This window comes from Vicugna pacos, chromosome 15 (assembly GCF_048564905.1).
Source record: "Vicugna pacos chromosome 15, VicPac4, whole genome shotgun sequence".
Taxonomy (NCBI): domain Eukaryota; kingdom Metazoa; phylum Chordata; class Mammalia; order Artiodactyla; family Camelidae; genus Vicugna; species Vicugna pacos.
Window position 1 is genome coordinate 54,423,374 of NC_133001.1, and position 25,611 is coordinate 54,448,984.

Genomic DNA, 25,611 nt, shown 5'->3' on the forward strand with positions numbered 1-25,611 from the left:
CTAGGACTGAGCCCCGCAGTTAATCTGAATCACCACCGGACTTCTCCCCGGATACCTCCTCTTCCTCTTCCACCCTGGAAAGGTCCGCTTTTGGTTTGCAAGAGTCCATTTTAAATATTAATAATAGAAGTTGGAGTGAATGACATATGTTTATGCACTTTATATAAATTATCTTTTTAAATGTATTTCGGTTAATTGTTTCCCTTAATTTCATTCTTACAACAACCCTGTGAGGTTCTCTTCTTCCCATTCACAGATGAGGATACCAAAGCTGGAAAAAACTAACTCGTTTGCACAAAGACTGTTGCAGGTACAGAATCCAGATCAGAACTGCGTTCCTCCAAGTCTCTGCTCTTAACCCCCACACTGTACAGGCAGACCTTGTTTTGTTGCACTTTGCTTTACTGCGCTTCAAAGATACTGCGTTTCTTACAAATGGAAGGTTTGTGGCAACCCGTGAGCCGAGCAAGTCTATGGTGCCATTTTTCCAACAGCATTTGCTCACTTCCTGTCTCTGTGTCATGTTTTGGTAATTTTTGCCATATTGCAAACCCTCTGCCAGCAAAAAGATTACGATTTGCTGAAGGCTCAGATGATGGTTAGCATTTTTTAGTGCTGGTTTTTAAATTACTGTTTATACATTGTTATTTTAGACAAAGTTAATCAGCACTGAGTAGACTACAGTATAGTGTGAACATAGCTTTTATATGTCAAAAAAATTGCGTGACTCTCCTTATTGTGGTATTCGTTGTATTGCAGTGGTCTGGAACCGAACCCATAACATCTCTGAGGTGTGCCTGTCCCTGAGGTGTGCCTGCCCCGTCCCCCACAGTGATTGTGTTGCAGAAAAGCATGTGACAGCTCAGTGTTATAGTTCAGTGTTACAGCTTGGTGTTACAGCACAGTTGTGACAGCAACCTGGATCCAGGCTGGAGACCACTCGGAGAGTTAGAGAACTCAGGTTTATTACACCACCGGGCCCAGACGAGTTAACACTCCAAGCTCTAGACCCTGCCTGTAGGTTTACAGAGGCTTTTACAGGCTGCCAGTTTACACTTTGCAACATCGTATGCAAATAAGGTATAACAAAAGTTGACTAATTAGGAATAAGCTTTGTAGAAATGGATCAATCAGGAGGAAGAGAAATGGACCAGTCAGGAGTAGAGGAATGGACCAATCAGGAGTGAGCTCCATGCAAATAAAGCACTGCAAATGGACCAATCAGGAGTTAGCTCAGGGAACCAATAGAATTTTAGGGGTAAGTTCCACTTTCTTAGAAGTAAGCCTTTCAGAGGCAAAAAGTGAGATAAAGCCGCTGGGCCAGGGAACCAGAGGGTGCTAGCAGGAGAGTAGTGGCCCTGCCTGGGGGTCTGCGGGTGTTTTTTTTATGGGGCTTCCCTCCTCAATTGTCCTCGAAGAGCAGAATATCAGCTGCTATCAGCAGTGTGCACCTCAGGATGAACTAGTTCATTCACATTAGCAATGCACATCTCTTAAGCAGTTTGCACTTTGCAAAGCACCTTGATGTGTGCTGGGTGCTTGTAACAACCCTACAAAGTCGGTGTTAATCTCCTCCCATCTACGGATGAGGAAATTGGAGGTATTTGCTCCCTGACATCTGGCTAGGGAGTGGTGGGGTGGTGGTTTGAACTCAGGCTTTCTAGCTGTTGCCTGTGGGTTTTTCACCACCACAAGCAGAGTCTCCTTGACGCCAAATGAGATCAGGGCACTAGGGGGACAAGGACAGGGACATACACATGCACACCCTCAGGGCTCCAGGGCCTGGTACTGCCTGTCCTTGGTGTCCTTTCTCAGATATTTCAGTGTGAAAAGGGAAGATTCCGAGATGTTATGGCCTTAAGTGTTACAGACAGTAAAAGTCAGTAATAATCTGAAGTTTAGGTATGATGGATTTTTAATCTTATTTAATCAAATTCATCTTGTTTTCAGATAACCCGATAAAAATGCTTTGTTATTTCATCTAAATCTCAAACACATACTGAGAAACCTCAAATTCACATGTTAAGAACCAATCCTGCTTCTCCAGGTCACTAAGCAAACATTACAAAATCCATTTACCCAAGATTCTACTGCAGTGTCTCTAGACAGCCCCCACGAGTCTGCCCATTAGGTGGGAAAAAAATACCTTTTGGCACTTCAAAGGCTTTCCGCCAAAGAACACCTCTCACCAAGCAGAAGGAATCTGATCCCCCAGCTGGAATGATACAAGTGGAATTAAATATTTTTAAATGATGTCTTGATAGTTGTTGAAATTCCTGGGCCTCTGCTGTGACTTGACAGCTTGGTAATTGCTAATTTGCTTTTATGCTAATTTAACTCAATCCTGTTTGATGGTTTTCCTGGTTAACTCGTAAGACTTGTTGATTGAGTTGGGACAGCCCTTCCAGCCTGACTCAGGCGTGCACAGGAGTAGGGCGTGGAGGGCAGGGGCTGCGCCTCACCCAGTGTGCCCCCCACAGCCCTGCAGCCCCCGCACCTGATACAGGAAGATGCTCAGGACTATGCATCTCATGGGCAGAGGCTGTAAAAGGGAGCATGGTTTTCCAAAGGGGAAGTTAGTGATTCCCCAGCCCTGCAAACGTTCATTTACAGGCACCACAGGCAGCCGATTTAGCAGAAAGAGCATACGTTTTAGAGTAAGATGTGGCTGGATTCAAATCATTTCTCTGCCATTCACTAGCTGAATGACTTTGGGAAAGTCACTTAAACTCCCTGGATGTGTTTCCTCATCTACAAAATGCAAATCATGTATCTACCTTAGGATGTTGTGTGTATTTAAAGAATTAATATATGCAAATACCAGCAGTGTATTGTCTTAGTCAGCAGGAGCAGCCATAACAAAATACCTCAGACTGGGTGACTTACACAACAGACATCTATTCCTCAAGGTTCTGGAGGCTGGAAGTCCAAGATCAAGGTGCTGTGGGTTCCATTTTTGGTGAGCACGCTCTACCTGGCTTGCAGATGGTGACCTTCGCCCAGTATCTTCCAGGACCTTTCTTGGGTGCATGCACAGAGACAGAGAGAGAAAGAGGGAGAAATCTGTCTCCCTCCCACTTATAAAGCCACCAATCCTAGTGGATTAGGACCCTACCCTTAAGACCTCATTTCACCTTAATTACCTACTAAAAGCCCAGTCTCCAAATCCAATCACTTGGGAGTTAGGGCTTCAACACACAAATGTAGGTGGGGACAGCATCTTATAATTTTCAGAGTACAGGTCCTTTGCCTCCTTAGGTAGGTTTATTCTTTTTGATGCGATGGTAAATGGGATTGTTTCCTTAATTTCTTTTTCTGCTTTTTTTTTGTTAATATATAGAAATGCAACTGATTTATCTATATTAATTTTGTATTCTGCAACTTTACTGAATTCACTGATGAGCTCTAGCATTTTCTGGTAGCAAGCTGAGTTCTTTCAGCACATCTAGGGAGGTTGCAAACATGCCCGAAGTCACGCCATCCTGTGATGTGGGCAGCAGGCAGTTGGAACTTCCTGGAACACATCAGATTTTGGAGCTGGATGGTTTTGGAGCTAGGATACAGGATGGCTGGATCCCAGATCAGGGCTGAGAACAAGGCTGAGTATAGAAAGGCTGGAAGGAGAGATGACCAAACTCAGACCCCAAACAATGAAACTTCAGTGAGTGTCCTTGTAGGATCGTGGGCCAGAGAACTGGAAACTGGGATCCTCTCCACAGATCCAGGCTCTTGGGACCTGACAGTAGATCAGCTCAGGTGGGAACGCTGTGCTGTCTGCCCTTGCCCGTGTGTTCTGTCGGGTGTGGGCTGAGGCAGGTGATGTCGCAGGAGGCGGTGGATCTAAGTCCTGAAGGGGGAGCCCTGCAGACAGCCGAGGTTCTAGATCTCCAGGGAAGCTCCGATTTCCTCTCTGAGGAGCTCCCCTCTCTCTGACAAAGGGATAAAGAGCCTAAATTCTTGCCAGCGCATCATTATATAAAACTGACAGAGGTGCCTATATGCTTCCGTGGTGGGAGGACGGCTGGGTTTTGTTGCACGACTTGGTAAATTTGGATAATTTAATTTGATTTGCTCATCACACGATAATGAGAGATGTGTAGAGTTCATTATGCATAAATTTGGTTGGTTTAAGCCCTAATAACATTCTAGTGTAATTTTTAAAGTTTCTCATTATATCCCTAAGCCATTCCCTTTATTTTATAAGTCTGGTAGGCGCACATTTGATATTTGAAAGACTTTTTCTTGGCCTGAAAAACAGCTTCCAATATTGGAAGGGGGTGGGATCTCCCTGGCATTGTTCATGCTTGGACTATAGCATAGCTTCTGGAAAGATCTGCCAATTATTTCTCAGCAGGGCTGGTTGGAGCTTGTGCAGACTGCACTGTGGGACTGAGATAAGAAAAAACCCAATTTTCTGTAATTAAAAATATTCCCTACTTGATTTTCAGATGAGGGAGGAAAAAAAAGAGGACTTAATCCAATATATTCACAGGTACATTCTTAAAATCTGACTCTAAGGTTAATATGAATCTATTTGTTCAGCCATTCAACACATATTCATTTTCAGAAAGCCATCCGTGTATTTTGCAAAACAGCTGTTGGGTGCCATACCCTGTGCTTGGTCCTGGGAAGAAAGAACATGGCGCCTGCCTCCACAGGCTGATAGCCCCGTGGGGCATGTGCTGAACAGGGGAGAGAAGGCAGGAAAGAGGGATGGAACATGAAACCAGGGAGACTCATAATTCTATCTCTCATGGGCTCCTTGGATGACTTACTAGACAATCACAATATGTTGGGCTCCGGTTCTAAATGGTAAACTTAGCATATATATATATTTTCCTCTCTTGCCTTCAAAATCCCTGCTGGAATGATATTAAAAAAGTGTAAAGTTAATAATAAAACAAAGAGTGAGATGGGGGATGACTACTAGAAGGCAAGAGATTTTTATGGGTTTCAAGAAAATGGGGAGCAGACAAGATCAGGCCGGTGGTCAAGCGGCTTGGAGAGGGCGGCTGTCGAAATAGTCCAGGAAAGGGAAACAGTGGAAAGAGCTGCTTTCTTTCCTTCCAAACCTGGGCAGGGGTGGGGTCCGATGGGAGCACACACAGACTGTGCCAGCTATGGTGTTGTCCCCAGGTTAAAGAAAAGAAAAGAAACACTTAGTAAGAAGCTGAACGATCAGCCAGGGAAGGGCTGGAGCTTGTAGCATGAGTTCTGCACAGCAGAGAAAAAGCATCCTAACCTTGGTAGGAGGGTGGGCACTACCACATCTGCCCGTTTCTCACCCGTGAACCTTAAAAGAAAGCCTGCCATACATATGACCCAGAGCTGGTGTACCTAGTGCCCAGGTGCCCAGGAAAAATAGCTGCGTGGAAGAGGAAGCAGTTCATGATGGTGATTTGTATTATTCAACCAAGTCTTTTGTTTATAAATATAAGTAAACAACTAAATATCACCGCACATTTAGAAAAACAAACAGCATAAGAGAAGGGCACCAACAGGAGCAAATCCTAGAGGAAACAGAGATGAAAAAGAATAGCTTCAAGGAAAAAAAATTGGCATCTCAGTGCGATTTAATAAGATACTATTTCCATAAAATAAGAACCAGAGGCCATGAAAAAGAACAGAAAAGAGGTGACTGAACTTCTGGGGAAGCCAGGCCAAGGCCATTCTCCCCATTTTCCTCCAGGAGAAAACTCCAGAAAAAGGTGTGGATTATATTAGGACCCACCAACAGACTATACGCTGGGATAGTCCAGCCTCAGCAACATGAGGGTTGAAATCTAGCAACAGACATTTCGGGGTTTTTCTTACTGAGGTAAAATTGACATACTATAAACTACACCCATCGAAGTGTACAATTCTGTAGTTTTTAGCATATTTACAAAAATGAGCAACTTTGTAAGGGGGATTGACTACTTCTAAACCTTCTGTGCCTCTGTATGTTGGCCCATTCTATATATTTCATATATAACATGTCACCTTTGTGTCCGGCTTCTTTCACTCAGCAGGATGTTTCTAAGGTTCACACATGTTGTAATGTGACAATACTTCATACCCTTTAACGTCCAAATAACATACAATTTTATGAGCACAGGCATACCTTGGAGATCTTGCAGGTTGGGTTCTAGACCCCCACAATAAAGCAAGTATCATAATAAAACTAGTCACACAAATTTTCTGGTTTCCCAGTGCATATAAAAGTTATGTTTACACTATGCTGTAGTCTGTGCACTAGCATTATATCTTAAAAAATACGTCTCTTAATGAAAAAATATTTTATTGCTAAAAATGTTAACCATCATCTGAGCTTTCAGTGAATCATAGTAGTAACATCAAAGATCACTGAACACAGACCACTGTAACATATAAGATAATAATGAAAAAAAATCTTCAATTAAAAAAAACCAATCTATGAAGTGCAATAAATAGAAATGAAATAAAACGAAGTCTGCCCATATAATACATTTTGCTTATCCACTTATTAGTGGATGAAATTTGGTTTCCACTTTTTGACTAGTATGAATAAAGCTGCTACGAATATTCCTGTACAAGTTTTCATGTGGCTTTGTGTTTTCAGTTTTCTTGAGTACATACCCCCAAGCAACATTTGACAGGACACTGGAACATCTGAATTCCCGCTCAGACTCACATTTTGAGCAACAGCCTTTATTTCTTCATCAGGGAAGTGGTTCTATTAGGCTCCTCCAGGTTTTGCGAATTTTACATGACTATTGTACTTTGATATATCTGTTTTCTAGGCTGAAATTCAATTCTATCAGCCAATGAAACCTGAGGTTTAAAGGTTTTGATTATAAGATACATCTTAACTTTTAAAAACCTTCATTTCTTCTGCCCCTAAAGAAATTCTATTAATGTAATTCAGCACATTAACAAAGTAAAGAAGAAAAATACGGTGATCTCAATAGGTTTATTAAAAGCATTCGATATAATTTAACATCCACTTAACACATTTTTTGAAAAGGAAAGAAAACTCAGCACATAAAAATTAGAAGAAAACTTCTTTAACCTAATAAAGGATATCTAAAAATAAAAAATAAAAAAATTACAGTTACCATCTAACTTAATGGTAAAGCATCAAAGTAATTCCTGGTAAAACCCAGGAAAAAAAAAAAGCACAATGATATCCACCTCCACAGTATAATTTCATGTGGTACAAGAAGTTCTAGCCAGAGGAGTAAGAGCAGGAAGTGGAAGTTTTAAGGACCGGAAAAGAAGAAACCAGCTGTCATTGTTTTGCAGATGATATGACAGCTTTGTGGAAAATCCAAGAGATTAGACAGACTATAAGAACTAATAAGAATGTTCAATAAGATACTAGACTATTTTTTAAATTAAAAAATTATATTTCCTTAGGCCACGTATCAAACAGTGATAAAATGTCATTTAAAACAGAATACCATTTACCATAGCTATAAAAAACAAACAAACAAATAAATAGATCTAACAAAGATATGCATGATTTTTGTGGAGAAAATGATAAAATTTACTGAGTGACATTTTGGAAAACCCAGAGATACGTCAGGTTCATGGATAGAAAGACTCACTGTCATAAACATGTGAATTCTCCCAAAACTAAGCCATGGATTTAATGTGATTTTAATTTGAAAACTCCAGTAGGATTTTAAAATTAAACTCAACAAGATTATTCTAAAATCAATATGGAAGAATAATGGACTAAGAACAGTCAAGAACTCTTTGGAGGAAAACCAGATGGAGGTGGGGTGGGGGGCTTGCCCTCTGGATCTCCAAGGATATCACACAGCAAGGGCTACTAAGGCAGTTCTGTGTTGACTCAGAGATGGACAAGCAGGGCTCACGGAACAGAATGGAGAGGCTTCCCAAAGTCTTGCCTGTGTGTGAGGACATGATATTAACAGAGCTGTCAGTGAAGGTCAGTGAAAATCAGTGAAGGGAGTGGAGTTGGGGTAATTGCTTATCCATACAGCAAACAATGAAATCAGACATTTACTTCATCTCCTTTACAAAAATCAGTTTTGAATGGATTAAAGACTGCAGTATTAAAGTCAAAACTTGGAGAGGAAGACATGGGAGAACACTTTTACGGTCCAGGGTATAGAGAGATTTACTTAAATCCCAGTGGAAAAGATTGATATATGTGGTGGGATTACAATAATGTCGTTCATCTAAACACTGTAAAGAAATTAAAAAGATAAGTCACAAATCATCAGAAGATATTTTTAACACATAACTGACAAAAGATCTGGCATATATAGATAATTCTAATAAGACAAAACCAAGCTACCTAATACAAAAAAAAAAACTACAAAAGACAAGTATTTTTCACAGGAGGAAGCACAGATAGCCAATTAAGATATGGAAAGAGGCTCAACCAACACATTAGTAAATAAAGGAATGTAAATGCAAACTAGGGTGGACTATCACCTAATACCCTGCCCCACTGACAAAAAAATAAGGTCTGATAAGATAAAGTATTAGCAAAAATGTGAAACAACTCTTTTTGCTGCTGGTACAGGCTAAAAATGGTAAGATCACTTGGGGGAAAATGTGACTCTTTTTAATAAAGCTGAAGATGCATAAACCCAAAGATCCAGCAATTCCACTCTGTCTATTCCCAGAGAAGAAAACAAAAAAACCAACCAACCGACAAAAACCTTCCACATGAGCACCAGGAAACATATAAGAATTTTCACCGTGACATGGATTTGAAAAAAAAAAAATCACTGGAGAAAATGCAGATGTCCACGACAAGAGTGAATAAATAAATTGTGGCATTTTTATACAATATTGAATGTCACATGCAGTGAAAATGAACTCACCGTTTGCTGCAGGCACCAACATGCATAAATCTGACCCAGTTGGGGGCAAGATATGTCATTCACAGGAGAATACACAAAGCATGATATCATTTTTATAAAACTCAAAACCATGCAAATCTCAAAAAGTACAGAAACATGCATGTAGTGAAACAGTAAAGAACAGAGAAGGCCGGCAGAGAAGACAGGCGGCGGGTGTCTGGAGGAGGGAGACAGGGGCGTGGGATCAGAGGTGAGCACACATGAAGCATCAAGGGTGCTGATGAAAGAATCAGTTCTTGGCTGGGCCATCTTCTTCACTTTGTTGTTCATTTAGATTCTGTATCCTATGCTCTTTAATACTATTCCACAAGAGACCCACATCCACATACATCTTTGTGAGAATCTGAACATCACAGAAAAAGGAGAGCTCTTTAAATTGTTCTGAGAGAAAAACACACAAATGTTTATACCACAAAAGAACAAGAATTAAGACTGGGCTCAGATTTCCCCAGAGAAGCCCTGGATGCTGGAAGACACTGCAGCAACACCTACCATGTAACTGTTAGGCTGAACAACAGTGATTGACAGGAAGTCATCACAGAGTCGCACATCCTCCTCTTAAATTCATTCTGCAGGGCTGGGTGTTTTGTTACTTGATTGAATGAAGTGCAAAGCCTGTGGGTTTTTTCTGGCTCTTTTTTCAAGGCTAAAAGTTCTCCGACTAGTAATTGGTTTGTCTCGTTTCTCCTCTTCCAGCTCAGGTCTGCAGGGCCACCCGGGTAGGAGAAGGGCAGACCCTTCCTGTCTTCTTGCCTTCAGTTTCTCACCTGCCAGGGCCCGAGCAGGGGGAGGGGGGAAGATCCTAGAAGTAAAGAAGAGTCTTACCTGGCTCGATAGGTCTTAATTAGTTTGGTTTGGGCAAGTGTTTAATGGGATGTGTCTCGCTGGTGCTCATTTTTGTGAGCTCTGCCGAGACCATCCCCCATCCCCCATCCCCACTGCTGGGGTCTCTTACCTGAAATTCTCTTTCGGAGGCTGAAAACACCCTTATCCCGCTGATCTCTCCACCTCCCTCAGACCCAGCCATCTGTCCATGCCTCCAGGTCACTCCATGGACCAGTGATAATCTCACACCTGCCCTTTGGGGCATGGCCCCCAAGTCATCCAACAGATACACCCTTTGGCTCCCCAAACCTCTGAGAACAGAGCTGCCCCGGGTAAATTCTCCTTGGCTCCATGTCACAGCAGCTGGCCCTCTTGATCTTTTGAGTTTCCAAGTGGGGATCACTATGTCCCCCCAGATTGCAGAAGATAAGTTCTTTGAGTTTAGTCTCTCTCTTTACTTTGGGCGGAGGGAGGACTCTAAACACACCAAGAACTCTAAACATCCCCTCACTTCTCCAACCGCTGACTCTTTATACTCTCCCTGTGCAGGCATATGGGTGAGGGGTTTAAAGCTCACAGAACCCTGTTTTTCTATCTCCCTTTTGAAGTCTTGTATGGTGACCCTGGTGAGCAGAAATAATGCAGCTGCCAGCCCCACTCCCCTCAAAGGTGCCCATGTCTCAATTCCCAGGACCTGTGACTGTGTCACCTTCTGTGGCAAAAGGGGCTTTGCAGATGAGATTAAGAATTTCTAGATGGGGAGATTATACTTGATTATCTGGGTGAGTCCAATATAATCACATGAGTCCTCATAAGGGAAAAGGGAGGCTGGAGGGTCAGCCAGAGAGGAGGATGTGAGTGAAGCAGAGGTCAGAACGCTGCCACTGCCGATTTGAAGAAAGAAGGCGCCACGAGCCAGGGATTGCAGACAGCCTCTAGCAACTGGCAGAGGCAAGGAAACAGCTTCTCCCTGGAGCCTCCAGAGGGAGCATAGCCCTCGGTGTTGGCCCAGCAAGACCGATCTTGGACTTTTGACCCCAGAACTTTAAGGTAATAAATCTGGGTTGTTTTAAGTTGCTAGTTTGTGGTGAGTTATGACAGCAGCAATTGGAAACGCACACAGCAGTCTTTCCCTTCCCTTTGGAATGTGGTGTCTCTTTTCTTTGGGTCTCAGTCAAAACTTTCGTTTCAAAAAATTCTGAAATCAGAATTCTCTATCCAGCCAAACTATCCTGAAGCTTATGGGAAAATGAAGACATTTTCTTACACGGAAGGAGCGGGAACAGTTTATCTCCTGTACATTAAAAGAAACACAGACACATACAGACACACAGCTGCATAAGGATGAATTTGAGCAAAATTAAAAGAGATCTATTACATAAACAATAAGGACCTACTGTACAGCACATGGAACTATATTCAATTTCTTATAATCAGCTGTAATGGAAAAGTATCTGGAAAAAAATGTATAACTGAACTTTGCTGTATACCTGAAATTAATATTGTAAATCAACCACACTTCAATTAAACAATAAATTTTTTAGAAAAAGAAAGCTGTTTAAGACAAAGCATGAGCTCCAGGAAACCGGACCTAATTCAGGTATACGAGGGAAATAAATGTTGGGAGCACAGCTTTCCAGTGAGCCTGGAAAACAGGAAAGGAAAGGTGAGATGAAGGAAGAATGACTTAGAATAAAGTAGTTTCTGGTCAGCAAGTTCTCTGATAAAGAACCAGGAAGATCCTAATGACACAACAAAGAAATACAGGTATTTTTCTCTCAACAATAAAAAAGAATTAGAAACCCAAGAAAAATGAAAAGCTGCACAAGAAAGTTGCGGCAGATACTGGAGCCGCGTGATCTGTGGGTACAGAAGACCCTCCTCCTCCAACACGAAAAATTATACACAAGAATCGTCATGTACAGACATCAATCCTGCCACCTCCACTTGACGCATTCCAGGCTGTACATGACAGTCAACATTCTTTAACTCATGGGATGAATTAAAAGGGAAAATATGACCCACTTTGTGTTGCCATCTCAGGAATCTCCTGCCAGAATGCGACACGAGAGGAAGCAGCAGGCAGCGCTGGGCAGGGGCGAGTTAGCTGACTATACAGAGTCGTATCTGCGCTTGTACCTGACAGCGTAGACTCCCTGGCACCAAGATGTGGGCCTGAGTCCAGCTGACCTCAGGGATCCACAGAGGACTGAGCCCATTGCGGCTGGCAGCTGTGGAATATTAATCATTTAAAGTATCAGATTCGACCCATGTTATCAGCTTCCTTGATTCCTTTCAGAAGACAGTGATGGCCACACAGACATGGGACAACATGAACTTGATGTGTGGGATGGGGAGGACCCAAGGATGCAGGCTTCCCAGAGGTACCACCATCTCATGGGGGCGGGGGGAAGCTTCCAATAACACGAAATTATGTTTCCTTCTCTGTGGACCAAATCACCCTTCTTTACAGAAAATAATATTTGAATAATTATAATATTACCAACTCCATTGACTTTAATTTTTAAAATTAACCTAGAGGCAATTAAGTTGTTGATGCAGGAGTTAATTATAGATACAGAACAAAATATTAATGTTATAAGACCTGGTAAATTCAGAGTAATGATGAATGTGACAAAACAGGAGCCTGGGGAGATAGAGAGGTGAGGGTGGTGTAGAAAAAATATTTCCTTTATCTTACATAATAGAAAATGAAGAAATACTGTATATAGTTGTTAAAACAAGCGATAGAGATTTCTGAGTTAAATATACTAAATTAACCCAACGAAAACTACTGTTATAACTAAGAAAATTCTGGACGATGAGAGAGGTAGGAGAGAGTGTGAGCTACAGATTTCATCTAGAGAGTGGGGAGTCAAACTGCAAAACAGAAATACTTGTATATTAGCAGGGGAAACAAGACGAGGTGGTGGGAAGAGACAAGGGACAATTAATTTTTTTTAAAATATCATTCTTGGTTGCTTAGTTTTTTTAACCAAGTGCGAATATTTTTTTTTCTCTCACTCTGTCGTCTCCCTCTCCCTTCCTAACTCTTTCTCTCACAGATCCAAGCACTCTGTGGATGATAAAGAATAAAAAGCAGCTGTTCTCTTTCAAAACTTGGCCTCTTGAAATGTGAGGACGTGTAAACAGAACCTCTCTGGCTAGCACAGCAGTGCAGAGGCGATAAAGCTGAGACCCTTCAGGTGGGCACGTGGTCCGGCAGGAGGCACGGATGCTTCCGACGTGTGTTGGGCAGACAGCTGGCTCCTCTCTGTCTCTGTGGGTCTGTGTGTCTGCCTTACCCCGTCTGAGTGCTGAGGGCAGCACCCAGCTTGGGGTCACTCACGGCTCACCTGGCATGTGAGCTCTTTTCTGCCACCCCCTCATAGCCTGCTCTGGAAACTTCTCTGACTCTGAGGTCAGCTCATCAGTCAGAGAGGGTGTGGAATCGTAGTTAAACATTTGCAAAGCTTTGGGGGAAGATTCCTTTTGATTCATACTGGTTGTTCATTTCTCTCCTTTGTCACTCGGCACAGCCTGCAGTGTTTACAAAGCATGTTTCTAATTCTACATCCCAGAAGCCCAGAAGTCATCCCTGGGAGGGCCCAGGATGACCAGAGGCCCTGAGCGGGGTCAGGGGAGGGAGAAGGGCCAGCTCGGGAGGTCTTCTCAGTGACCTGATGCCAGGCTGGGGAGTCTGATTTCTACTTGAGAGCAACCACAGCCGAGCATGGGGAGCCGAGCCTGGCAGGACCCACTGGAGGCGGGAAGACCAGCTTGCCACTGCCCCAGTGGCACAGGCAGGAGAAGATGGAGGCCCCCAGAAGGAAAGCTGTGGTGGGGCTGGGGAAGGAAGCAAGCTTCCCTTACTTCTGGGAGGATGGACCCATGCCTCCTCCAGGACCCCCACGCTACCTTATGAATGATGTGTTTACAACCATGTTTCCAGGGTTGGGTGTAAATGCGGGCTCACGTCTGGCCATGCACACCTTTGTCCTGAGAATAGTGACCAAAGTGCAGCGTGGATGGCAGGACATGCCAGGTGCAAGAACTTGACCCTCCCAAAGCTGGTGTGCAGCCCCCACCCCGCTCTGGGCTCTGTGCTCGGACCTCTTGGATGAGGCCCTATGCCATCACTGGGGATTTTCAAAAGTTCATTTCAAAGTTGCTGGTGGTTTTGAGTCACCTTTTCTTCTTTTTTTTTTTTTTTCCCAATAACGACTCGAGTGAAAATTAGGCTGTTGTGTGGGTGGCTGTTAAGGGTGCCTCATTTCCACTTCGGAGAGCTACCCACACAGCAGATTTTAGTAGCACTTGAAGTGGGACCTGATTTTGCCTCTCAGCTGCTATATTAAAAGAAAAAGCCCTTAAGCTGATTAGAAAGATACCAGTTTAAATGTGTGGATCCCATATCCATGACGGGGAAAATGGCTTCATTGATTCTGAGACCTTATGTCCCTTATGGGGGCGCGTGGCCCGGGTACCTTCTGACACTCTCTGGCAGAGAATGGTGCAAGGCTGGGGGTCAAGGGGCGCGGCTGTGGAAGGAGCACTGGACGGAGAGTCAGGGGCCCGGGGGTAATGCTGAGCATTCAGGGTGGGCCAGAGAGACTGCAGAGAGGTCCCAGCCCTCTGTCCGTCTGTCCCCACCCCTTTCCATCCCAGAGAGGTGGGCTGGAGAAGGCAGGTGGGGGGTCAGTGGTGGAGGAACCCCACGGGACCTGCCTCCCAAGTCTTCTCTGCAGGAGATCCTATGGCCAGCTTGGGCGGGGATGAGGCTTAGGTGAGACACCAAGTTTAAAATGGGCAGGATTTAGTCCTTTTAGTGGACTTTTCCGACCACTGAGAGTGGCTGAAAAGTTATGAGATTCGGTTAGGCTGTAATGAGGGGAGCTGCCCACTACTGGGAAAGGAGATCTGACCCAGTACGGTTGGTGCGAGATTATGGAGGAAAGTAGAACCGGTCCACGCTGATTCGCTTCTCCACACGTGGTACACGCTGCTCATCAGAACACAGAGACACTCCCCCCAACTCAGGTCCTAGGGGCCTAGTGAGCTGGAGATTATTGGCCCTATTATCACAGAGGGGAGCACTGAGGTCCAGAGAGGTCAGGACCTCGACCAGAGCTGCACAGCATGAGAGGAACCAAGCAAAGATGAGCCGCAGAGCTGTCAGACTCCGAAGCCCACCCTACGGGAGTGACACTGAGCATCTATTATATGCCTTTTGCTTTTCCTGGGTTCTTTTCCAGCTGGGAGGCCAGCCTGGTATTATTTCACCTGGAAGAACACCGAGTCTCAGACAGGTAGGTGAACATCCTAAGAGCGCCATGCTGGCAAGTATGAGGCTGGAGTTTGTGCCCCAGTTAAGTCTAACTCTAAATCCAGTTCTTGCCCCCACAGTCCCAGCTGCGCCATCCAGAGCCCTGCAGGACTCCTTAGCATTGCCCAGCTTGGAAGTCTCGGTCTATCTTGACAGAGTCTGATTGCTTTGACCTGCAGGCTTAGCTAAAATGCAGTCCTCTGAACGAGTTTTTCTCTGATTTTGGAAATTGCTCTCAACCCTAGAACTTTGCGATTTGGTCGGAAACCACAGGGTGCCGTGGTTGTAGAGAGACAGCCTGGACCCAAGCAGACAGTGGCCGGCCCTCTGGTGCCCATAAGCAAGCTCTCTCTGCAGGACCTTCCTGCCTGCCTGCCTTCTGAAGATGGATTGGGGGCAGCATGGTTAAAAAGAAGAAACGTTCAGTCCTGAGAATGCCACTTGAAAGTCTGTTAAAAATAAATGCTGAGGCTCTTTGCTTTTATAAGTGCCCTCATTTGAAATGTCTGTCACTTTGGGGTGTGGTGCCTCAGAGATGCTGCCTCGTCTGGGATGAGGGAGGTGGATGTTTTCCTGGATGGAGCAGAGGGCACTCATGGATACTTGCTTGTATGGGCTTGAATTACAAGTCTTTTGGCATAAAATTTTGCTTTTAGAAACAGGAAGCATGCCAGCCAATACATAATATTTGCTTCAAAGTACTAAATTCTCAGAATTAGACTTCGGTTGTACCTTGGACTGGGTCTGGAGATTCTTCGAATCCTTCTGGGTCCTCTGAGGTTCTACCTTCTATTCCTAACTTCACTTTTCCTTGCTTTTAATTTTGAGCGAAGTATCTGTGAAGCCACAGAAATAGTCCGGTATCTGAAGACAGAAGTGCTGGGTCTGTGTCCCAGCTCCTTTGTTGATTGACTATGTGACCGTGGGCAAGCCTGCTCGTTTTTCAAAGGTTTGTCTTTTCCCTCTGTAGGGATTCAGGGCGGCCTGGCAGAGGCTCAATTACAAATTCAAAGTACTTGGAGCCCATTAAACACTTGTTCATTCATATGATCTGATTTCCTTTGAATTTTCTTTTGACTCTTGTTTTGCTTGTTCTATTTTGAGTCTTTGTTATCTGTTGGGTATGTTTTTGGGTGTTGATTATTTTTTCTGAGTCTTAATTGGAAAAAAACACTTACATCCTTCCCCCTCTACCCTCTGCCTTCGTGCAAGTTTGCCTTTCATCTGCTGCTCCCGTTTATTTCCCACTCGTCTTCCCAATCAATACTTACTCCTCCTCGCAGCCTTTGTAATGTGCGTGGCTTCTATTATTTCTCCGTAACTAGCATTTATCATTAGCCTCCATCTCACAGGTGCATCTGAGATGTTTTCTCATTTTGGTACAACCATGTTGTTCTTCCTCCTACTTCCTTTCTGACATGTTCCAAGGAAGGAACTGACATTGACTAGTTAGGAAAAGGTGGGCTGGAAGTTGCTTTCTTGCCAAAGGTCTTAGTAATTTCTATTTCCTCTCTTCCCTCTTGGTATCTGGCTTAGAGTGGGTGGCAGTGGTGAGGAGGGGAACCGGTGAAAGAACCGAAATGATTTAACTTGTCACCGCAAAATGTGGAGGCCTGCGGGGGGGAGAAGTCAAGGAGACGCAGGCTTTGAAAGCAGAGAAACCTCCTTGTGAACCCTTACCTGGGGTGCTTTGGCTTTTTTTCCTTTTTTAAAGATTATTAAATTTCCTTCCAGATCCAAAGACATGTTTAGATATTTAAGGCACCCAGAATTGATGTGTGAGATGTGAGACAGGGCACCATCTCCATTTTTGCTAAGTGGATAGCCAGTTGGAACAATACTGTCTGTTGAGTAGTCTGTCTTTTTCCTACGGATTTGAAGGAATCACCTTTATCATATGCTAAATAGATAATATGCAGGTCTGTTTCTAGATTTGCTATTCTCTTCCCTGGAGTTTTCCATCCATGTGCCAGTGTCACACGCTCTAATTACCACGGGAAAGCTTGAGCTTCTGAGCCAAAATATCCATGGATACTTGTAATTCACTTTTTTACAAGAATAAAAGGATAGTTGCAGAATCCGTTGTTCCTACAAGCCATCTGGTTTTCCCCAATACTCGTAAAAAGTAATGTAAAACAGGCATTTAGATTTCTATTTGATTATTTTAGAAATCACTTCGAGTATCCAAGTTGATAAGACAGTCGGTAAATCTCTGAAGTGAAGTAGAATTCCAAGTGACTGGTTTATGAGATGCTTTTTCCATGGAGACTTAGTTTCAGGTCTGGGAAAACAAACCACTTAGGCACATGTCCCCTTGTTTTTCAGTCCTGGCGCTGGCAGGTAGTTTATGCCCACCCCACGTTGTACTGCGCAGAGTTTACGGTGGGGCACTGTGTGCTTCTGTTCCTGGCTTGGACGCCTCCTTCCAGATTCATAACTAGTGCCTTACAGTCCCTGCGGAAGTCCAGTGGCCATGACTTCCCTGGGGTCTGGATGGGTGTCACAGGCTATCCGCCATCACTGCACAGTCGCAACTTTCACCGATGTCTGGGAGCTGTCTACTGTCTGAGAATTATTCTAGAGCACATCTATCAAGTTTCAGAAAATTTTTTTAAGCCTCCAATTCTGAAGAGTAAACAGAATTTCAGTATTATATGAGGAGAGCAGGGAGCATTTACTGAGAGCCTGGTTTATTCCTCAATGCTGAGTTGCTTCACTTGCGCTATTTAATTTGATTCTTAGGACCCATGGAAGAGGCTGGGACAGCCTGTGACCCAGCCCAGGCTAAGAGCATCCCTGCGAACCAGCCCGGTCAGCACCGTCCGATCCGCGCATAACGAGAGGGGCTCCCGCCTCCCCACCAGCCACGCACACACACTTTAAACCATCTTGCTCTGTCTGAGTCTCAGTTCCAGGCTCAGATTCTGCTTGGTTCCGGTCCCAAGGGCCCACAATGGACTGATTGCTTTGTAACAGACGAACCAAGGCCAAGGCCGATGCCCATTATTTCTATTTTCCTAAGTTTGTTTTAAGGTAATGAAATTGCCATGTGGTTTTAGGCACAATTCGGTATCTGATGTCCCAGACTCAATAGGTCCTGTCTGCATTACATCCCCACCTCCCACCCAACCTGGCCTCCAGTAAACCAGGCAAGAACAGAACAGGCCTCTCTGGGAGTCATTCCAGTCACAGCAACAGCTGCCAGGGAGGCAGCCTCACTCGGGCTGTTGTAAGAACGTGCCCTGAAGGGCGGCAGTTGGGACGGAACCCTCACAGAGCCGAACCAGCAGGACAGAACCAGAGCGGCATTTAAATGGAGGAAAAGGAGTTGGGGGGCAGGGGCTGGGGAGTCACAGAAGGAGGGGAGGAGGAAGGAGAGAGGCAGAATCAGAAACCAGGGTTCCTGCACCAGGCAGCAGGGACATCCATCATCTAAGCCAGTGTTGGTGACATTGAATAAACTCCACGGGCGCCACCTGGATGTCTAATATCTGTCAAGAGACAGTTGGAGAACAGTTAGACCTGCTCACCTGTTGACTGGTTATTCAAGTACACATCACACCTGAAGAGAGATTTACAAAGGTAGTCTCCTGACAGTTATTTAATTAGGGCTCAGCTATAAATATGCACTCAAATGGTGGCTGAAATTGCATCTCCCGTCAGAGCTTAATGGCACTATTTCACTATAAACAAGGGTAGAAACTCTGACGGCCGCCATCACCAGCAAGAAATCAGAGATGATGATTAGAAACTACCAGTTTGACAGAGAGTCCAGCAGACAGGTGGCTGCCCTGGGGACAGGGATGAGGAGGGGAGGGGTGACAAAGGGGCCTGGAAACTACTGATGGGTGATGGTCTCAGAAGCACACACACGTCTAACACATCCAGGTGTGCGCTTTGAACACGTGAACTTCGTGACCTTTCCATCAAGTTGAAGACGGCCGGCCAGCTGTCATGGGGGCTGAGTCCACTTCACTCCTGCTCCACAGTAAGTTGTCTTCAAACATTTTGTGACCCCAAATAGACCCGAGCATTCAAGTGTCTTAAAAAAAACCCGTTATATTGTTTAAAACTTGTATTAATGCAAAAGTCAGGGAGAGGAAGGGGAGCCACAGCTTTGCAGATATCCTCCGATGTGACTGTCAGAGCAGCCTGGGAGCCCAGGGGTGTTTACTTCCATTTTACAGGAGACGCGTGGCAGCGCTGAGATGGGACAGAGCGTAAGTGGTGTCTGGTGGAGCCAGTCTGACAAATAAACTCCCCCTGTTTATTCCGCATCCCATGCTGGGAACCCCTTAAGGAGCTACAAAAGGCCACATTGGCCCCTTATTGCTACCAGCCTATTAAGTTCTGTAATTCGTGTCTGTCTTGCTAAGGCTTTGGCACAGTGTGGTCGTGGGGTCAGCATAATCCTGCATTCTACCATTTTCATATCACACTGTTTGTAAACATCTCCCCATGTTGCTCTGACATACCACTTTGAAAACCTCCATAAACCCTATGGGGTTGTGCGTCGTACTTCACTTAATCCTCTTGTCAGACAACAAGATGGTTTCCAGTATTTTGCTACCATAAGTTACGTTGCAACCAGCTCATCCTGCCCGAGACAGTATTAGGTCGTGGATGAGAATACAGCCCTGCAGTCATACTGCCTGGGCTCAAATCCCGGAACTGCCACAAAATAGCTGTGTGGCTTTAGGTGGGTAGCTTAACTTCTCTGTGCCTCTGTTTCTTAATTTATAAAGTAGGGACAACAATAGCACCTTTCTTGGAGGCTCTGGGTGCCTAGAACAGGGAGGCCCAGCTCTGTTCACCCAGAGTCCTCGGTGTACTGCTTTCTCTTTTCAAGCAGAAACAGATTAGGTCCTTTAGAATGCTCCTCTGAGATGGCAACATGCATTTGTTTTCCCATGGCCGCTGTGACAAATTAGCACAGACTCAGTGGCTTAGAGCAACACAAACTTACTATTTACTGTTCTGTAGATTAGGGGTCCAACACAGGTCTCAGTGGGCTCAGGGGAAGGCACGTTCCCTTCCTGGAGGCCGAGGGGAGAAGCTGGTTCCCTGCCACTTGCAGCTTTTAGAGGCCGCCTGCTTGGCTCACGGCCCTTCCTCCGTCTTCAGAGCTGATGATGTCGCCCTCTCTCCGCTTCTGTCTTCGATTCTCTCTTCTGTTTGTAAGAGCACGAGCTCACCTGGATAAGCCAGGGTCATCTCCCTGTTTTAAAGTCAGCTGAGTAGAAATCTTCATTTCATCTACAACCTGCATTCCCCTTGGCCACGTGGCCTAGCGTATTCACAGGTCCTGGGGTGAGGACGTAGCTCCCTTTGGGGACATCATTCTGTCTACACACTGATGAGGCTGGAAGCCTATCAATCACGTGTCCCAGGCTCCCTCGCCTGGGTTCCAACTCCAGCCTGCCAGCAGGAGGCCCTGAAGCCAGATCAGAAAGTGGGCAAAGGTGTAAACTCTCATGCTCCTGGTGGTGGCGCTGGGTCAGCAGCAGCCCGGGTCCAGAAGCACTGGGCTAGCTCGGACCGTGGCCCCAGCCCAGGGTGCTGATGCTTCCTTAACTCCGAGCAGCACCTCCTCTGCACTCTGCATCTCCACCTGGAAGTGGTAGCAGCAGCCTGGTCTCTAGGGCTCACCCCCTCCAACACTGTTGTTACCAGCTCCTGCCCACAAGGCTGGGAGTCATACAGCCTCCCGGTCACCTGCTAAGCAGAGGTAACCACACCTCATCATGGGACTGCCGCAAAGATGAGATGGGGTGGCATGTAAGTGCCTAGTGTACTTAACACGTTATCGCCATATATGGTTTTAAGTTTTAGATTTTTGTTGGCTTTTGCTATACTAAGGATTCAATTTTCAATGATAGTCAAATACTCTTTTCCATTGAAATTTCTTCAATTGATTCCATTTTGAAGAAGCTAGCCTCTCTCTGAAGTTGAGAGAAATATTCAAATCTATTTTTAGCACATTTCCCTCGAATTTTACGTCTTTAAAGTTATTTAACTCCTTGAAGCATCTGGAGCCTATTTTGAGAGCACAAAGTTAGATGTAGATCTAAATTAAATTCCACATCTCTATGCAATTAACCTAACTTCATTTAATAAATAGCCTTTTATTTCCCCCGTGTCTGGTGGTGCTTATTTTAGTGCATATTAGGTAACGGTGTCCATGGGGGCTCTGATCTGCGGATCCACACAGCCATATAAGGACATTCTGCAGGTCTGAGAGCATCGTCCTGCAGCCTTGGATGTGAATGGCAACTTGTTTGGGAGACTAATTCTCAGAGCACATGTCTTTCTGCTGAGCTAGGGCTTGCAGATCGATTTCTTTTGTCTTTGGGAAGTTAAATTATTGAAGAAATCAAATGCAGGTATGATTCACATCCTTTCATTGTAACCTGCCTTTTCTGCCTGGGTGGTTGCCGAATTCTATCTTTCCTCTTGTCACTTAAAATTTTTATGAGACGCACTGTCTTGGTAACTGTCTCTGTAAATTTCCTCTCAGACTCTATGCACCTGCTCTGTGTGCAGCCTTGGTTCTTGTTTTTTCCAATATCCCCCCTCCCTCACTACTGTCCTGATTTTATTTTCCAGTTTGATTATTCTCCTGTTTCCTAAAGCGACTTTAATTGTTCAATCGTGATTTTTATTGCATGATTTTCTTTTAAATAATAACCACCGTCCTGCTTCCTTCTGATTCACTTGCTGTGATGCCCACTTTTATTTCTTTGAAAAGAGAAGCCAGCAGCTCTCTACACTCTTACCATTCTGTCTGATGGAAACATCAGGGTGTGTAACTTTGGAGAGGGCTTACTGTTGTGCACCTCTGCGGGGTCCACACTTTGCTGGCAGACATCACGTCTTTCTGCCCTGGTGGCTTAAAACAACAGAAATCTGTTCTCTCACAGTTCTGGAGGCTAGAAGTCTGAAATCAAGGTGCCAGCAGGGCCGTGCGCCCTCTGAAGGCTCTGGGAGAGGATGCTTCCTTGTCTCCTTTAGCTTCTGGTGCGGCTAGAAATCCTTGGCATTCCTTGCCTTGCTACCCTTCTCCCCAAAGAACTCATCCTGACTAAATCCATCTGCAAAGACCCTGTTTCCAAATAAGGTCATATTCACAGGTACCTGGGGTTAAGACTTCAGCATATATTTTGGGGGGACATGATTCAACCCGCAGCAAGCACCATGTCACACGGCCACCCATAGCACCAAGGACGCCCAGAAGACTGAAAAGCAAGTCTACTTACCTTGACACCCTGACATGTTCCCCTAATTAGGGTTCCTCTAGTGAGTAAAATTGAGGATCATGCATCTAGCGGGTCATGCAGGGAAGCTGGGAGCTCAGTTCTGCAACCTCCTGTTTACCCAGAAATCAGACTTGTCTGACCCTCTGCAGCTTCCTGATTATGGACGTGAACCAGGAAGATCTCCGTGCAGCCAAGACCTCAGTGCCAAGGTACACAGGAGACCTCTCTGGCCCTCACTCCTAGACCACTTTATGTTTCATATTTTTAACAGGTTTGATTTCTGATGTTGCAGCTTACACTGGCAGCTGAAAAATCCCAGAAATTAGTATCCGCAAGAAAAGCCTATTGTTTCTTATTGACAGAAAGGAGGAATAAAATGAAAAACCTGATGGGAGGCAGGGGTGTGTGTTCGAAGTCCTTTTTCTAAGTGATCCAGGGAAAGCAAGGCAGTTGGGGCCACTGAGCACAAGGTGCAGCCCACCCACCCAGGAGCCCCAGGGAAGGTGCCCTTGCCCTCGGACTGTACTGCGTTCATTACCACTGACAGCGCAGGGTGCAGAGCACCAGCGAGGCAACAGGAAAAGGTATGTTCCTCCGTGATTTGTTCTGTGCAAACTCCCACCAAAATTTTTAAATCAAGGGTTCCACTTCTTAAAAGGGTAAACCAGTCATTTGAAAATCTTAATTATGCAAAATAGCTCATTTTCTAAGTTGATTAGAGACAGGACTGGGTTTAAACACAAGCCCTACCATACGCTGGGGTGTATGGCAACTTTCTCGAACTTAAACCTCTCTGAGCCTCCTTCCCGCCTTAATGGAACTGAGGTATAACTGCTCCTCTCTTGTAAGATTCAGGCATCATGTTCCCAACCGCCTGCCTGACGTCTCTGCTCAGATTCTCAGCAGCTTCTGTGTGTGTTTCTCTCCCAGCTGCCCCCTCCTTTGGGATATCAATGTCCGCCCCGAGGTCCGGGCAGAAGTCTACACGTGATTCTTCATCTCTTTCCCTCTCCTTGTCCACCCAGCCCATCAGCAAGTTCTGTTAAGAGGAAGTTCAACTTCTAATAGATGACTTTTCTCCACATCCACTACCATAAGCCTACCCTTAATTATTAAAAGTCACCTTAAAGAAGGTAATCAATTAATTAAGGAGCATCTCATTGGCTCCCCTGGTCTCTGCAAGAGCATCTCCGCTGGTCTCCCAGATTCCTTCTCCACACAGCTGCAAAAGTGATTTTTCACATGTTTATCAGACCACGTCTAACACTGACATAATCAGCTGAGATCTGGCCCCTTCCTTCCTCTCAGTCTTTCCTCTCCCCGCTCCCCTCCCTGACCGCACACTCATCACAGCCGTCTTCCCTCGGTTCTGTTCCAGCTTCGGACCTGTGCCTTTGTCTTCCTGTTGCTCTGATCTCCTGCCCCGATGGTGAGCTCAGGAGGGAAGGGATGGCGCTGAGGACGGTGACGGCTCCAATCTGATGAGTCATCAGGCCTGTTCTAGTGCTCCCTGCTCGTGCTGAGTCATGAAATTAATGAGCAAATTAACTGGGAACTGATTATGCCACAAATAAATTATAGATTCAGCTTCTTTCTTTTGGCTTAAAGCCTTTGAAGTCCCACAACTTTTCCTGAGGAGAATGAAATGAAAAGAGACATTTGCAATTTTAATTTTTTATGTCACTTTTATATAAAACTACAAAAGAAAGAATAAGAACTATCAACATGATCAAAGGAAATGGGAAAATTACAAAGAGGGGGAACAGTACTATTTTGCCATTTTTTTGCAGCCTATTTGGGAAGACATGAATAATACATAAGAAATCTTACAGACTAGTTCAGGAAAACAAAGTTTGTACTTAATTATTGTGGATGCAGAATGTAGGTGGGATGGGAGTCCAGAAAAAAAAATAAAGGTGCTTAGAAGACAGTTCAGGGGAAGCAGCCAATCTACTCACCTCCTGTGAACTAGGAAACCATGAAACCAAACTGATCAGATGACACAGGAAGTAAGGGTCCATTCTGAGGGTCTCCTCTCTCGGGTGACATTTATGGGTGTTGTGACACACATTCCAGTTTCCTGGAGTCTCCTTTGCTTACTTCTGACTTTGCGATGGTATTTCAGAGACTTGAGGTTGCTGGAATGTCATCTAGAGTCCTGAATCCCAGGATTTGGGCCCAGCTTTCTCTTCCCCCCCTTTCGTGTAGTGAATCTCATTCTCAGACCTTCCCCTCTTCCTTTCTGCCCAGGGAAAGAAATGACCCCTCTCACTGAAAATGAAATAGAGAAGTCCAAGCTGAACAGAAAGAGAAGTGTATTGCATGTGCAGAGTCCGCTCGAGAGGAGAGCCTTGTGGACACAGGAGCACCTGGACTTTGAGTCCGGCTTCAGAGAGGGTCTCTCAACCCTGTGTCGTATGCACAGCCTCATGGCAGTGGCCTCTTTGGAGGATGGTGGGTCATCATCCTTTGGGAGATTCATCAGATCCTCTAGGATGATGCCAGAAATAACAGATCAAGACCCCCAGCAGAGCAGAGGACTCACCTTTTCCTCTCTCTATCCATCCATCCATCCACCTACCCACCCACCCATCCATCCATCCTTCTATGATCTACCTTCTTCCAGAAAAGAGGATAAATCTTGTAAAGATAAAAATAATACTTCAAGATAGATATGTAAAGTTAATAATAAGAAAGACACAGAAAAGGTACTATAAAGTGCAGAAAAGTAACCTGAAGCCAGGAGTGAGACTGTTGCCCAAAATACATGCGTCTACGTCCTAAACACCTACTAGAGATAAGACATCCTGGCTCTGAGCTTTCTAGCGGCCAGTGGGAACAGGGAAACAGGATAACATGCTTGTTCCCTTGACTCTCAGTGTCTGTATGGTAAAAATTAACCCATCACCAAGGAAAAGTATGGCCCTAATTGATTCCAAGACCAGTGAGAATTTTCCTGGCTTTTGTAGAAGCGTAGGGTTGAGGTTGAGCCAGGAACAGGCTCCTGGGCTAGTGAGAGATGCCAAACCCCTGTCAAAGGGAGATTGTAGTGTTAAGTTACTTAAACCAAGAGGCCATCAGACTGGGGTCTGTAGGGAAGGGATGGGGTCAGAGGACGGGGACAGCTCTGACTTGGAGAGTCCCAGGACTGGCTGTGGTGCCCTGGAGGGCCAGGTGGAGGTCTAGGGGTGTGAAGTTGCCCAGCATTCCGAGGTCGTGCTCTCAGCATGGTGGCCTTCTTTGGGGTTCACCAGCAGGACCATGGCAAGAGGCTGTATTGCCTTAGTCACCCCATGTAAGAAACCAAAACCTAAACCTGCAAAGCTCGACTGCTGACTCGGGT

At 45.0% G+C, this 25,611-nt stretch overlaps 1 long non-coding RNA gene across 2 annotated transcripts; it reads left to right on the top strand.

Annotated features, from left to right (window-relative positions):
- Positions 1–18,323: 18,323 nt before the first annotated feature.
- Positions 18,324–25,000, top strand: LOC140685928 (uncharacterized). 2 transcript variants are annotated; one of them, XR_012059393.1, is made up of 4 exons: positions 18,324–18,594; positions 18,901–19,000; positions 23,199–23,401; positions 24,519–25,000. It is a non-coding gene; the product is annotated as an uncharacterized lncRNA (long non-coding RNA). The 2 variants fall into 2 exon arrangements; XR_012059392.1 differs by lacking the exon at positions 24,519–25,000 and adding an exon at positions 23,647–23,834.
- The last annotated feature ends 611 nt before the right edge of the window (positions 25,001–25,611 follow it).